Below are 12,492 nucleotides of genomic sequence, written 5' to 3'. Positions count from 1 at the left end.
AGTGGCCTCCCGCACCAGCTGGCCTACTCGCAGAGTTCCCGGGCGAGGTAGGACTTCGATTTTATTTTTTATTTGTATTGGTTGTGCTTGAGAGTTTTGATTGGGGGTTGTGGGGGGGGGGGGTGCAGGGGGGAAGAGGAGGAGAGTTTTGGTGGGGCGGGAGGAGGAGTGTTTTGGGGGGGAGGAGGAGGAGTGTTTTGGAGCGGGGCGGGGGGGGAGAAAGAGTGTTTTGTATACCAGCATCTCTCTCTCTCTCTCTCTCTCTCTCTCTCTCTCTCTCTCTCTCTCTCTCTCTCTCTCTCTCTCTCTCTCTGGCTACCTCCCCGCCCCACCCCTGTGACATCGCAGCCAGTAGCTCGCATTTCTCCGGTAGGATTTACTTCATTTTGATTAGTATTTGAATTGTTTGAGCTTTTCCCTGAAATGTTTGGTGCTTGGTTGTTGAGGTCCCCCCTGTCCTAATGTCTGCCGAATGTGCGCTGCTTTTCCTTCACTGCCCACAAGGTTTTTCAAAGCTAGCCACATATGCTGACCTAAGTGGATTTGGAGTACGTTTTTGCTGGCCAAAGTGGCATAAATGGCCAAAACTGGCTTAAGTGTCTTGGAACGCCCCCTTTTGAAAAAAAACGTAACTAACTGACTTACTCTGGAGCAAATTTTGGGGGGGAAATGGCATTTTTTTTTACTTACGCCAGAAAAAACAACTTACTCCAAAATAATTGGTGCAAGTCATGGCCAACGTTTGGCCCTTAATTCTGTGGGTGCTGATGATGCTTGAAGGTGAGACTGTAATGCAGAGGAGTATAAAAAGCTGTTACGTGTACTTCTGTATTTGCCATTTAATGACCTGTGATGCATTCTGTCAAAGAATTAAAAGGACAGTGTTCTAATAGTAGCTGAAGAGAGTGGCAGAGAGCTCTAGACCTTTCTGTCAAATACATTCTAAACAGACGGGGGGAAACAAGAGAACACGCACTGAGACGAAAAATAGACTGAACAGGAATCTTTTATCTCACGTGTTTCCACATACACTGCACTTCTGTCTTTCATTTGGATCTGGGTATGCCGAGCTCCTTGCACTCTGGAAATCGTACATGCGTTTGTAAAGAAGTCTGTGTAATATGGAGCCATACAGACCAGAAAGTCGCTGGTTTGGTTCCTAATCTATGTTGAATAAACTATCCTCTGCCAGTACAGTATCCTGCCACTATGTTTGGTCTCACCACCATCCCATGGGACAAAAGGGGGGAAATTCAGCTCGTTTCCTACTCCTGATTGGTATCTTGGCCGGGAAATGTCTGGCCACAGTGTGACAACCTGGTCAGGCTTGGCTGTAATGCTGTCTGTGGTCACATAGCCTGCAGATATTTTGTATTGAGGCTGGAGGATTAAAAAAACATGTACTTGAATGAAGTACTTGAGGACTGCTGCCACCCATTGAACTGTATCCCAATAAGAGTCGGGGTGGGGGAATGAAAAAAAACAGAAGAAATTAATTGAAACAGAATTGGGAACTCGATACAATGCTCTTTAGTTGGTTGAGATTAGCAAATCATTTGCTATTGTAATTGGTAGACTTTTCTCCTCTTGTGAATTAGGGAAATTGTTTAAAATAGAACCTTGAACAACCATCCAATGAAGGAGATTATCATCTGTGTTCTGCTGGATTTCATCCTGATCCAAGGTCTGAAACAGCAGAGTTCTAAAATGTCCCCGATTAAAGTCTTGGGTTTGATTAAAACTAAATTTATCTGTGGTAGTTCAAAATTGTTTGAATTGATAACATTCTTTGTTTCATAAATTAAGGGGTGGCTTCTAACAATTCTATAAATGCTGCCATTAACGATTCTGAAGGAAGGGCTGATGGTTCTTACAGCCGAGGTTATGATGTTCCTTCTGTGCAAATCCTTCCCAATGAACAGCCAGCCGCCAGATAATTGTGTAGTGTTGAATGGATAATTCAATCCTGAAAGCCACAGCACAGCATGTCAGACTGGCCACAGTATGTAACCTATCTGGGTGTGCTTTCTTTGGAATAGACATAAAAGGCACAGTTGGGGCATTGTTTCCTCCAACGTACAGTTAACTAGAAGAACCTTTATTAGAATCCTCTGAGTAGATGCTGCTGGCTGCATTAGCTTGCTCTGTTGGCTACCTCTTTTGTGGGGAGAAATGTTGTAGTATACATACTGACAAAGACATAAGTTCCTGGACGTGGTTTTGTTCCCTGACTCTGGACAAAGCAATGGCAGAGGGTAAAGGTCTATTGCTGGAATTTTCCTTTGAGAGAACCATTTTATTTTACCCATAGGCAGGTCTGAGCTTCGATCCAACCTGTACAGGCCATCCTTCATGGTTTTTGCATTTCTGGCTATAGATTTTCACCCAACAATCATAGACCTGTTGCTAGAATGGTTAAATTGTGAATGTGATCTTAGACCGACTTGGCATGCATAAATCCTGCACATACACTATTGTTTTGAGTGTTCCTGCGAGTATGCAAATCTATCTGTGGTGCATTCGGAGCCCAGAGAGCTAGACCATATTGAAAGACTGTTTCCACTTTGAAGTAATTTGGTAATATACCTGGATATTGTAAGAGTTGGGTTCTCACTAGACTTGAATATGCTGCCAGTATCCTGTGAATAGTAAAATTGATAACATAGTCAACTTACCCTCTCTTTGGGTGTTGTGTACCAACTGACCCCTTCTTGAGTTCCTCACAGTAACAAGAACTTGCCTACTCTGTATTTCGTGACCCTATCTACTTCTGTTTAACTGTCCCAATTGAGAGTCATGCTTCAGATACAAGAATGTGTCCAGCTATTTGCCAGGCCACTTCGAGTTACCACCACTTATCCATTGTAATCAGAAAATATGTGTACACGAGGTTTTATATGCAATTACAAATATATGTTGCTGTTGGTCTTTAACACTTTTTCATTTACAACCCATGAGAAGCCTTCAGACATCCCCACCCGAAGGTTCTATTTTTAAATTGTTTTGCATTTTCACTGCCGCGTTTCTAACAGTTTGCAGATGATACAAACATAGAAACATAGGCTATGTGGTTGATAATGAAGAAAGCTGCAGACTGCAGGAGGATTATCGATGAGCTGGTCAGGTGGGCAGAACAGAGGCAAATGAAATTCAATACAAATGAAGTGTGAGGTAATGCATTTGGGGAGGGCTAACAAGGCAAGGGAATACAAAATAAATGGTAGGGCACTGAGAATTGTAGAGGAACAAAGGGACCTTGAAGTGCAGGTCCACATATCCCTTAAGGTAGCAGGCCAGGTAGATAAGGTGGTTAAGAAGGCTTGCCTTTATTAGTCAAGGCATAGAATGCAAGAGCAGGGAGGTTATGCTTCAAATCTATGAAACACCAGTCAGGCCACAGCTAGAGTACTGTGTGCAGTTCTGGTCACCACATTACAGGAAAGATGTGATTGCACTAGAGAGGGTCTGGAGGAGATTTACGAGGATGTTGCCTATGAGGAAAGATTGAATAGGTTGGGTTTTGTTTTCCTTGGAAAGAGGAGGCTGAGGGGTGGACCCTATTGAGATGTATAAAATTGAGGGGCCTAGATATAGTGGATAGGAAGGACCTTTTTCCCTTGGCAGAGGGGTCAACAACCAGGCGATATCGAATTAAAGTAATTGGTAAGAGGTTTTGAGGAGATACGAGGGAAATGTCTTCACCCAGAGGGTGGGCGGGGTCTGTAACTCATTGCCTGAAAGGGTGGTAAAGGCAGAAACCCTCACACATTTAAGGGGTACTTGGATGTGCACTTGAAGTGCTGTAACCTGCACGCCTGTTGTTTGCCGACACGGATATGATGGGCCGAAATGGCCTCCTTCCGTGCCGTAAATTTCTATGATTCGATGAACAGTGAAGCTCAGGGACCCACAATGAGCTGAGCTGCCTGAATTTGTTCTCAGTCTGGCAAGCAATCCAATTTTACTTAATACCAAAGCGTATTATCCTACTCCGATCCAGCTCTGAGTGAAAGTAGGTCTCTGAATGTCTCTGGTGTAAAGCAGCTGCATTGATTGCCCTACTTTTCTAGCGAGTGCATTAGCACCCTAGCACAGTCATTCGGAAGGATAAGTGCATGTTTAGCTGCTTGTTGTAATCATGGTGAAGTAAAGCTCCTCCAAAAGTTCACCAAGTTCAATGTTAAGGGAACATTCTGCCGAGAGTATTTCAAGAAAATTTATCAGGTTAGTAGATGGAGGAAGGTATATAAATTAATTTGCAATACCAACCTAGTCTGCTGTTTTAAGAACATAAAATAATAGGAGCAGGGCGAGGCCATTTGGCCCTTCGAGCCTGCTCTGCCAATTTTATAAGATCATGGCTGATCTGCCTCAACTCCACTATCCCACACTATCCCCATATCCCTCGATTCCCTTAATATTTAAACATCTATTGATCTATCTTGAATATACTCAACAACTGAGCATCCACAGCTCTCTCAGGTAGAGAATTCCAACGATTCACAAACCTTTGAGTGAAGAAATTTCTCCTCATCTCAGTCCTAAATGGCCCACCCCTTAATCTGAGACTGTGACCCCTAGTTCCAGACTCCCCAGCCAAGGGGAACAACCTTCCAGCATTTACCCTGTCAAGCCGCTTAAGAATTTTAACGTTTCAATGAGATCACCTCATTCTTCTAAATATAGGAATATAGGTCTAGATCTCTCATAGGACAATCCCCCAATCCCAGGAATCAGTCTGGTGAACCTTTCTTGCACTCCCTCTAAGGCAAATATATCCTTCCTTTGGTAAGGAGACCAAGTCTGTACACAATACTCCAGATGTCACCTCGCCAAAGCACTATATAATTGCATTAAGACTTTTTTACTCTTGTACTCCAACCCTTTTGTCATCATAGGCAGTCCCTCAGAATCAAGGAAGAGTTGCTTCCACTCTTAGCATGAGTTCTTAGATGGTTGTACAGTCCAATACGAGAACCACACTCTCTGTCACAGGTGGGACAGATAGTCGTTGAGGAAAAGGGTGGGCAGGGAGCCTGGTTTGCCGCATGCTTCTTCAGCTGCCTGCGCTTGATTTCTGCATGCTCTCGGCGACAATACTCGAGGAGCTCAGCGCCCTCCCGAATGCACTTCCTCCACTTAGGGTGATCTATGGTCAGGGACTCCCAGGTGTCAGTGGGGATGTTGCATTTTATCAGGGAGGCTTTGAGGGTGTCCTTGTAACGTTTCCTCTGCCCACCTTTGGCTCGTTTGCCGTGGACGAGTTCTGAGTAGAGCGCTTGCTTTTGGAGTCTCGTGTCTGGCATGCGAACTATGTGGTCTGCCCAGCGGAGCTGATCAAGTGTGGTCAGTGCTTCAATGCTGGGGATGTTGGCCTGGACGAGGACACTAATGTTGGTGCATCTGTCCTCCCAGGGAATATGCAGGATCTTGCGGAGACATCGCTGGTGGTATTTTTCCAACGACTTGAGGTGTCTGCTGTACATGGTCTACGTCTCTGAGCCATACAGGAGGGCGGGTATTACTACGACTCTCTAGACCATGAGCTTGGTGACCGTTTTGAGGGACTAGACTTCAAACACTCTTTTCCTCAGGCGGCCGAAGGTGGTGTTGGATCTTGTCGTCAATGCCTGCTCTTGTTGATAGGAGGCTCCCAAGATAGGGGAAGTGGTCCACGTTGTCCAGGGCCACGCCATGGATCTTGATGTTTGGGGGGTAGTGCTGTGTGGCGAGGACAGGCTGGTGGAGGACCTTTGTCTTACTAATGTTTAGCGTAAGGCCCATGCTTTCATACGCCTCGGTAAATACGTCGACTATGTCCTGGAGTTCAGCCTCTCTGTGTGCACAGACGCAGGCATCGTCCGCGTACTGCAGCTCGACGACAGAGGTTGGAGTGGTCTTGGACCTGGCCTGGAGATGTTGAAGGTCGAACAGCTTCCCACTGGTTCTGTAGTTTAGTTCCACTCCAGCAGGGAGCTTATCAACTGTGAGGTGGAGCATGTCAGCGAGGAAGATTGCGAAGATGGTTGGGACAATGACGCAGCCCTGCTTGACCCCGGTCCGGACGTGAATTGGGTCTGTGATGGATCCGTTGGTAAGGATCATGGCTTGCATGTTGTCGTGGAGGATGGTGATTTATTTTTGGGGGCATCCGAAACAGAGGAGGACGCTCCATAGACCCTCGCGGTTGACAGTGTCAAAGGCCTTTGTAAGGTCGAAGAAGGCCATGTATAAGGGCTGGCGCTGTTCCCTGCATTTTTCCTGTAGCTGTCGCACTGCAAAAATCATGTCTGTTGTGCCCCGGACGGGACGAAATCCGCACTGCGACTCCGGGAGGAGCTCCTTGGCCACAGGGAGAAGTCTGTTGAGGAGGACTAATTTTGTGTAATACCCTCTTGCGTGACACCTTATTGAATGCTTTATGAAAATCCAAATACACTACATCCACTGGTTCCCCTTATCTATCTTGCTTGTTACAATTGGATTTGTCAAACACATATCCCTTTCATAAATCTGTGTTGACTCCGCCCAATCATATTATAATTTTCTCTGCCTATATTCCCTCGAATTTATTTAAAATATAATGTTACATTGTAAAGTCTTCGCAGCATTAGGTAAAAAACTTTGGATATTTACTTGAAAAGGAAACAAATTGCAGGGCTCTGAGGGATTAATTAGATAGCTCTTTCAAAGCTGGCACAGGCATGATGGGCCAAATGGCCTCCTCTGTAATGTATGATTCTATGATTCATTCTAGAGTGGCTAATACTGAAATGTGGTCATTGAATTTTGACAGCATTTTGTTCATGAACAGGCAAGATCAGAACTTGTCTGAACATTTCCCATCAGTGAAGCAATGCAATTTTAATGTCATAACCTCCAGTTTCAATCGAATACCACTTAAGGCCCTGGAGCACTGGCAGGGCAGCACTTGAAGTGGAGATTGGTAGCTTCTGAGCACTGCTTCCCCATTTCTCTTTGCAACGTGCTGCTGGTTCCTTTCGAGCCGTTAGAGGGTCAGTAGGAAGCATTCCTGTTTTTCTGCACTCTTAGCACCTATAAAAAGTCACATGTCACCAGAGGTGCAAAGTTCACTTTTCAGTTGGGGGCTGCTGTGTCCCTGTGATGTCAAATCAATACAAGAGCCTCTTTAAGGCCCTGAACTGTATCAGCAGTCCTGGCAGGTGGGTGGCCCATCGAGTTCCATTTGATCGTGGTGATTTTTATTTTGATCAACTGGATTATTCTAATGATTTTCTGCTAAGCCGGTTTATTGTGTCACATTATATACTATTTCTTGTTTCTAAGTTGTCAGATGTTGAAAGAGACCATTACTTATTGCTATAGAGCGATGAATAGGTTTCTTTTTAAATTTGCCACTATCAAATTAATTACACTAAATTGTAAAATATTAAATTTTATTGTGAGCTTACCTAAATTTTATAGGCTAATAATTAAAGAAGTATACACAAGCTGTTTTTGTGCTATAATGTTTAATTGGTCATTGGCTCGTATTTTCCAGAAGGACCCCGCAAGTTCTGGGTTTTCACGCCCGAAGCGCATTCGCAAAAACTCTTAACTTGCAATCTTAACAGATTGTAGTCATCCCCAGGAAAAGGGCATCTGCGGGCAGAGAATTGGGTTATTTGCCCAACTACTGCCCAGCGAATGCCCATGAAATTCTTACGTCTGGTTTAAGTGAATATAAAATAATTTTTTTCAAATATTTAAACATTAAAACACCTCTAAAATAAGTTGAGGTTATTTTTAGCCTCTTTAAAATGTTTAATTAATAATGTTTTTGTTTTAAATAAATATGTTTTTTTTTTATTTGGTATGTAAATGCATTTTGTGATCCCCATTCATGCTTATGGGGATTCTATACGGACAGAATCCCCATATGCATGAATAGGGGTCCCTCTTCTTTCTTTGGTTGGCCGATCCACGTGATCCCAGGGGTGCTTGCGAAGAACCTGCGCCCCTGGGATACATGGGCCTTTACACATAGAGGCCCAGGAGCGTGAGTCTCCGTAGATCCTGAGGCTGGAGGTAGGCGCAATTTTATTTGCGGATTGGAGGCATTTCCCTGCGGGAAGCCTCCGACCACAAATTCAGGCCCATTTTTTTTTTCTTAAATGTGTAATATTCCAAAAGTTCAAGTGAAAGCAAAAAGACTGGCATTTATATAGGACCTTTCATAACCTCAAGACGTCCCAAAGTGCTTTACAGTCAATTAAGTACTTTTAAAGTGTCGTCGCTGTTGTAATGTAGGAAACACAACAGCCAATTTGAGCATAGCAAGGTCCCACAAACAGCAATGTGATAAATGACCAGATCATTTGTTTTAGTAATGTTGGTTGAGAGATAAAACATTGTCCAGGTCACCGGGGAGAACTCCTGTGCTCTTCAAACAGTGCCATGGATCTTTCGCATCCACCTGAGGGGCCAGACAGGTCCTCGGTTAACGTCTCGTCTCCTCATCCGAAAGACAGCACCTCCAACATTGCAGCATTTCTTCAACACTACACTAGAGTGTCAGCCTGGATTATGTGCTCAAGTCTTTGGAGTCGGACTTGAAACCACAGCCTTCTGACTCAGAGATGAGAGTGCTACCATTGAGCCAAGGCTGACATCTATGAGTGAAAGGGACATGTGATCTATTTTCATGCTTGCAGGGCCTGCCTCGGCAGTGCGTATCTCAGTGCTACTCCTTGTCCACTTGATGATATGTAACGGTGTGTTTGTGGGTCCGTCCCTTCTAATAATGTTTTTCCTCATTTGCCCAACGATAGTTGAATAATTTGAGGATCTGGTTTGTGAGTTCTGTTGATTTGGGATCCAAAGGAAAGTCCCATTGACTCCAGTGCCAATTTAGAATCCAGAGTCTGGGATTTGTAGCAAACAGCAGGTTGACATTGATTTGTTAAGCCAACTGCAACCTCAATTTGTCATTTTCTAAATGTGTCATTAGTAATAACAGGTACTTTATATGATCTCATCGCTTTAGTTGCAGAGAGTGGCCTTTTATGGTGTGTTTGGCTAACAACAAAACATATTTCAGTGCAGCCTGGAGCAAGACCAGGTTGTTAAGCTCACATAGCAATGAAAGACCTGTACTGCTTTCCAAATCCACACCCACTATAAATGGAATGACTGCCTGTGCATTTCTCATGTTGAAAGTAAAAGAAAAAAAAAATGTGGAGAATCTCAGAACATTGCCCATATTCTTTCACTGAAATGTTTGTACTATGATACAGAAATGCCAGCGCAGTTTTGAATGGGTAGATTGTGCAGTTCTAACTTCATGGAGGTAACTGCTATGGGATGTGCTAACCAATTTCCCATTGTCTCAAATCTGCAAGAGTGCCCAATTTGAAGAGTCTTTTGTCTGGTATCCACCAAATTATCCAAATCACCATTCCAGACAGCTTGTGTGTATCTGGGAGTTAACTTTTCGTACGCTCAACGGCTGAGTGAGTAGAGGCGAGAGGCGAACCTGGAGAGGCGAAGGCCCTGGGGCAGCAGGGGGCAGCAGGGGCCAGCCCACACTGCAATATGTGTGCGCACGAGGTCTGTGCAGCAGAGCTGGTCTCCAGTCGTCTTGGTTAATCCTTGCCACTGGACCAAGACTTAGCTCTGTCAAGTCCGTGTGGTGCCTGGTGTGCAACGGCCACCACACGGTAAAAAAATCCACACACAGGCATCTTCCACCCTTCAACATGTTGTTCTGGACCTGGAATATTAGATCCTTCATTGAAACACCTGCGAACTCATCCCTTTTTGGCATGGAAGCAAGTTACCCGTGATACGAGGGATCGCCTATGATGATGTGCATCCTGGCCCATAATATACCAGGGTTCATGCCGGAAGCACATACTAAGTACTATTCCCAATGTCAGTCCCAAATATATTGAACACTGGAAGGTTTACACTCAATTTGAAAATAAAACCAAATGTAGACTGGGGGAAGGGATAACAATCCAAGTCTTTGGTCTGACGCCAGCCAGGGGAAGAATGCGAGAGAAATGAATTAACGGCCAGGAAAATTGGAAGTGGACCACAACGTAAGTTAAAGCAGAATTCTATTTGACTCTAGTAACCCAGAGGAACAAATAAACTCCGGATTCTGGAAAATGGATAACAATCCTTCATCTAGATTGTGGTCCAATTCAAAGAATATTGATCATAAAGAAAATTTGTTACTTGATCTACTTCACACTGCAATATTTCAACCTATAACATTCAAAATAGGGCAGAGATGTACTTGGAGGGTTAAAATTGGTGCTGGAATGGTTTCCATAGTAGCAGCGATAGTAATGTGACGTTCAGTCAGGCAGCTCAGAGCTCTCTCTCTCTCTCACTCTCCTCTCTCTCTCTCTTTCTTTCTCGTCCATTGGATTGGTTCTGATTACAAAGAGATGACCAGTAAAATTAAATATTAAATGCTAATTTTAAAACCTGAGTACCCAGATATATTCTGATGTGCCTTGTATCAAGAACTGGAAGGGTGTTCAAATTTAGTTTGAAGGTGTTTAATGGGTATGTGCCACAATATCTTTATTGCTCCACCTATTCCAACAATGTGTCAACAGCAATAATGTTGTCCTACCTACCAATGTCAGGAATTGCAGGCATAAATCAGTGTCCTTCCTCATGGCCAAAAAGGTTTCCTTTTATCAGTGACTTTCATGGTTGTGGATTTTCATTTTTTCATTTTTAAATGTAGGGTAGGATAGTTTAAGTACTTTTTCTCCCCACCACCCAACCTTTAAATTAGCAAAAACATAGCTCTGACCTAAAATGGGTATCCACATCATTGGCAGTAGTTTATCGCACGACTAAGCAGCTGGTAATTACTTTTCCTGGCTCTGTTGACTCAAGCCCAGTCCCTTTTACTGTTTTCTAGGTTCTAGAGCTATAACTGCACACCAGGCTGCCTGGTACAGGCCAAGAGGACAGCCCCAAATTAGTGTGTCTCACGCAAGAATTTTGCAAGTGATACATTTTGAAAGGAAAAATGAGGAGAGGCTATTTAAATGATGGTACAATTTTAAAGGGGGTGAGAAACCGAGACCTGGGGGTTCACATACATAAATCTTTGAAAGCAGTAGAACAAGCTGATAAGGCTGTGCTTTTTTAAAAAGCTGATGAGATCCTTTCCTTATAAACCGAGGCATAGACTACAAAAGCAAGAAGGTTGTGCTAAACCTTTATAATTTTCTGGTTAGGCATCAACCAGAGTATCGTGTCCAATTCTGGGCACCACACATTTTCGGAAGGCCTTGGAGAGGGTGCAGAGGAGATTTACCAGAATCGTACCAGGGATGAGAGACTTCAGTTATGTGGAGAGACTGGAGGAGCTGGAATTGTTGTCGAGACGGTTAAGGGGAATAGAAATGTTTGAAATTATGAGGGCTTCCACTGGCAGGAGGGTTGGTAATCACACAATTAAGGTCATTGGCAAAAGAAACCAAGGGGAAATAAGACATAGCGCAGTGAGTTGTTATGATCTGGAATGCACTGCCTGAAAGGATGGTGGTTGCAGATTCAACAGTAACTTTCAAAAGGGAATTGGATTTTTATTTAAAAAGGAGAAATTTACAATGCTATGGAAAAAGGGCAAGGGAATGGGACTAATCGAATAATTTTTGCTAAGAGCCAGTACAGATATGGTGGGCCAAATGGCCTCCCCCTGTGCTATATGATTCTATGGAGTGGGGGTGAAATCTTAACCCACCCCAGGTAGGATGGGTTTTAAATTCTTAAAAATGGGAAACCTGACCCCAATGCGAATGCACCTACATCCAGTTCAACCAGGTCGGGCAAGTAACCTGCTCTCGAGATGTGGATGGGATAGCAGCTCCCGAGGCAGCTCTCACCGAATAAGCCTTCATCTGACCAACTGATGCCATCTTCCACCTCTCTCTCCCTCAAACCTCTTCCCCCCCCCCCCGCCACTGTCTAAGCCGCCTCCGACCCAAAGTACTCTACCTACCCTTAAACCCTAAATTCCCGTACTACAAGGGCACATTGCCCAACCCCCGCTCCCCCAACCTCGGCCGACCTTCCAGGCTGACCTCGCTGCCAAGTCCCTCCAGTTGGACCCTCACTTCCCGCTCCCCACGGATGACTCAGTTGTTCCAACCGATCCCCGGCGATCTCAACAGTGGTGAGCCTTCGACCTGCTTCAAACACAGGTTTGGGCCTACCTCACGCACGAGCCTTCCCTCCGTCCAATGGCAACGTCTGGGTCTCCGTCCATCGGCGACGTCCGGGCCGCCCCCAGCTACTGGCCCCACTCGAGCGGAGTCTCTGTCGAGCACGTGGTGTGCACAATGGCTATGGTCACTCTGACCTTTCCTCCTTCCACAAAATGAACCTCTGACCTTCCCAATACCTGCCCTCAGCCAGGCCTCAGATCTCTTACCATCTCACTGAAAGGCACTGCTCAGTGCCGAGCTTAGGGCCCACATCTCGCTGCAGGCAATTGGG

General features: G+C 44.6%; 1 protein-coding gene across 1 annotated transcript in view; it reads left to right on the top strand.

Annotated features, from left to right (window-relative positions):
- The window catches only part of slx9 (SLX9 ribosome biogenesis factor), a 189,359-nt gene that overhangs the window by 145,464 nt on the left and 31,403 nt on the right, over positions 1–12,492 (top strand). The window lies entirely within an intron of this gene.

The sequence above is a fragment of the Pristiophorus japonicus genome, chromosome 3 (assembly GCF_044704955.1).
Source record: "Pristiophorus japonicus isolate sPriJap1 chromosome 3, sPriJap1.hap1, whole genome shotgun sequence".
In the NCBI taxonomy this organism is placed as follows: domain Eukaryota; kingdom Metazoa; phylum Chordata; class Chondrichthyes; family Pristiophoridae; genus Pristiophorus; species Pristiophorus japonicus.
Note: the sequence above shows the minus strand (reverse complement) of the source record. Positions and strands in the feature narration are given on the sequence as shown.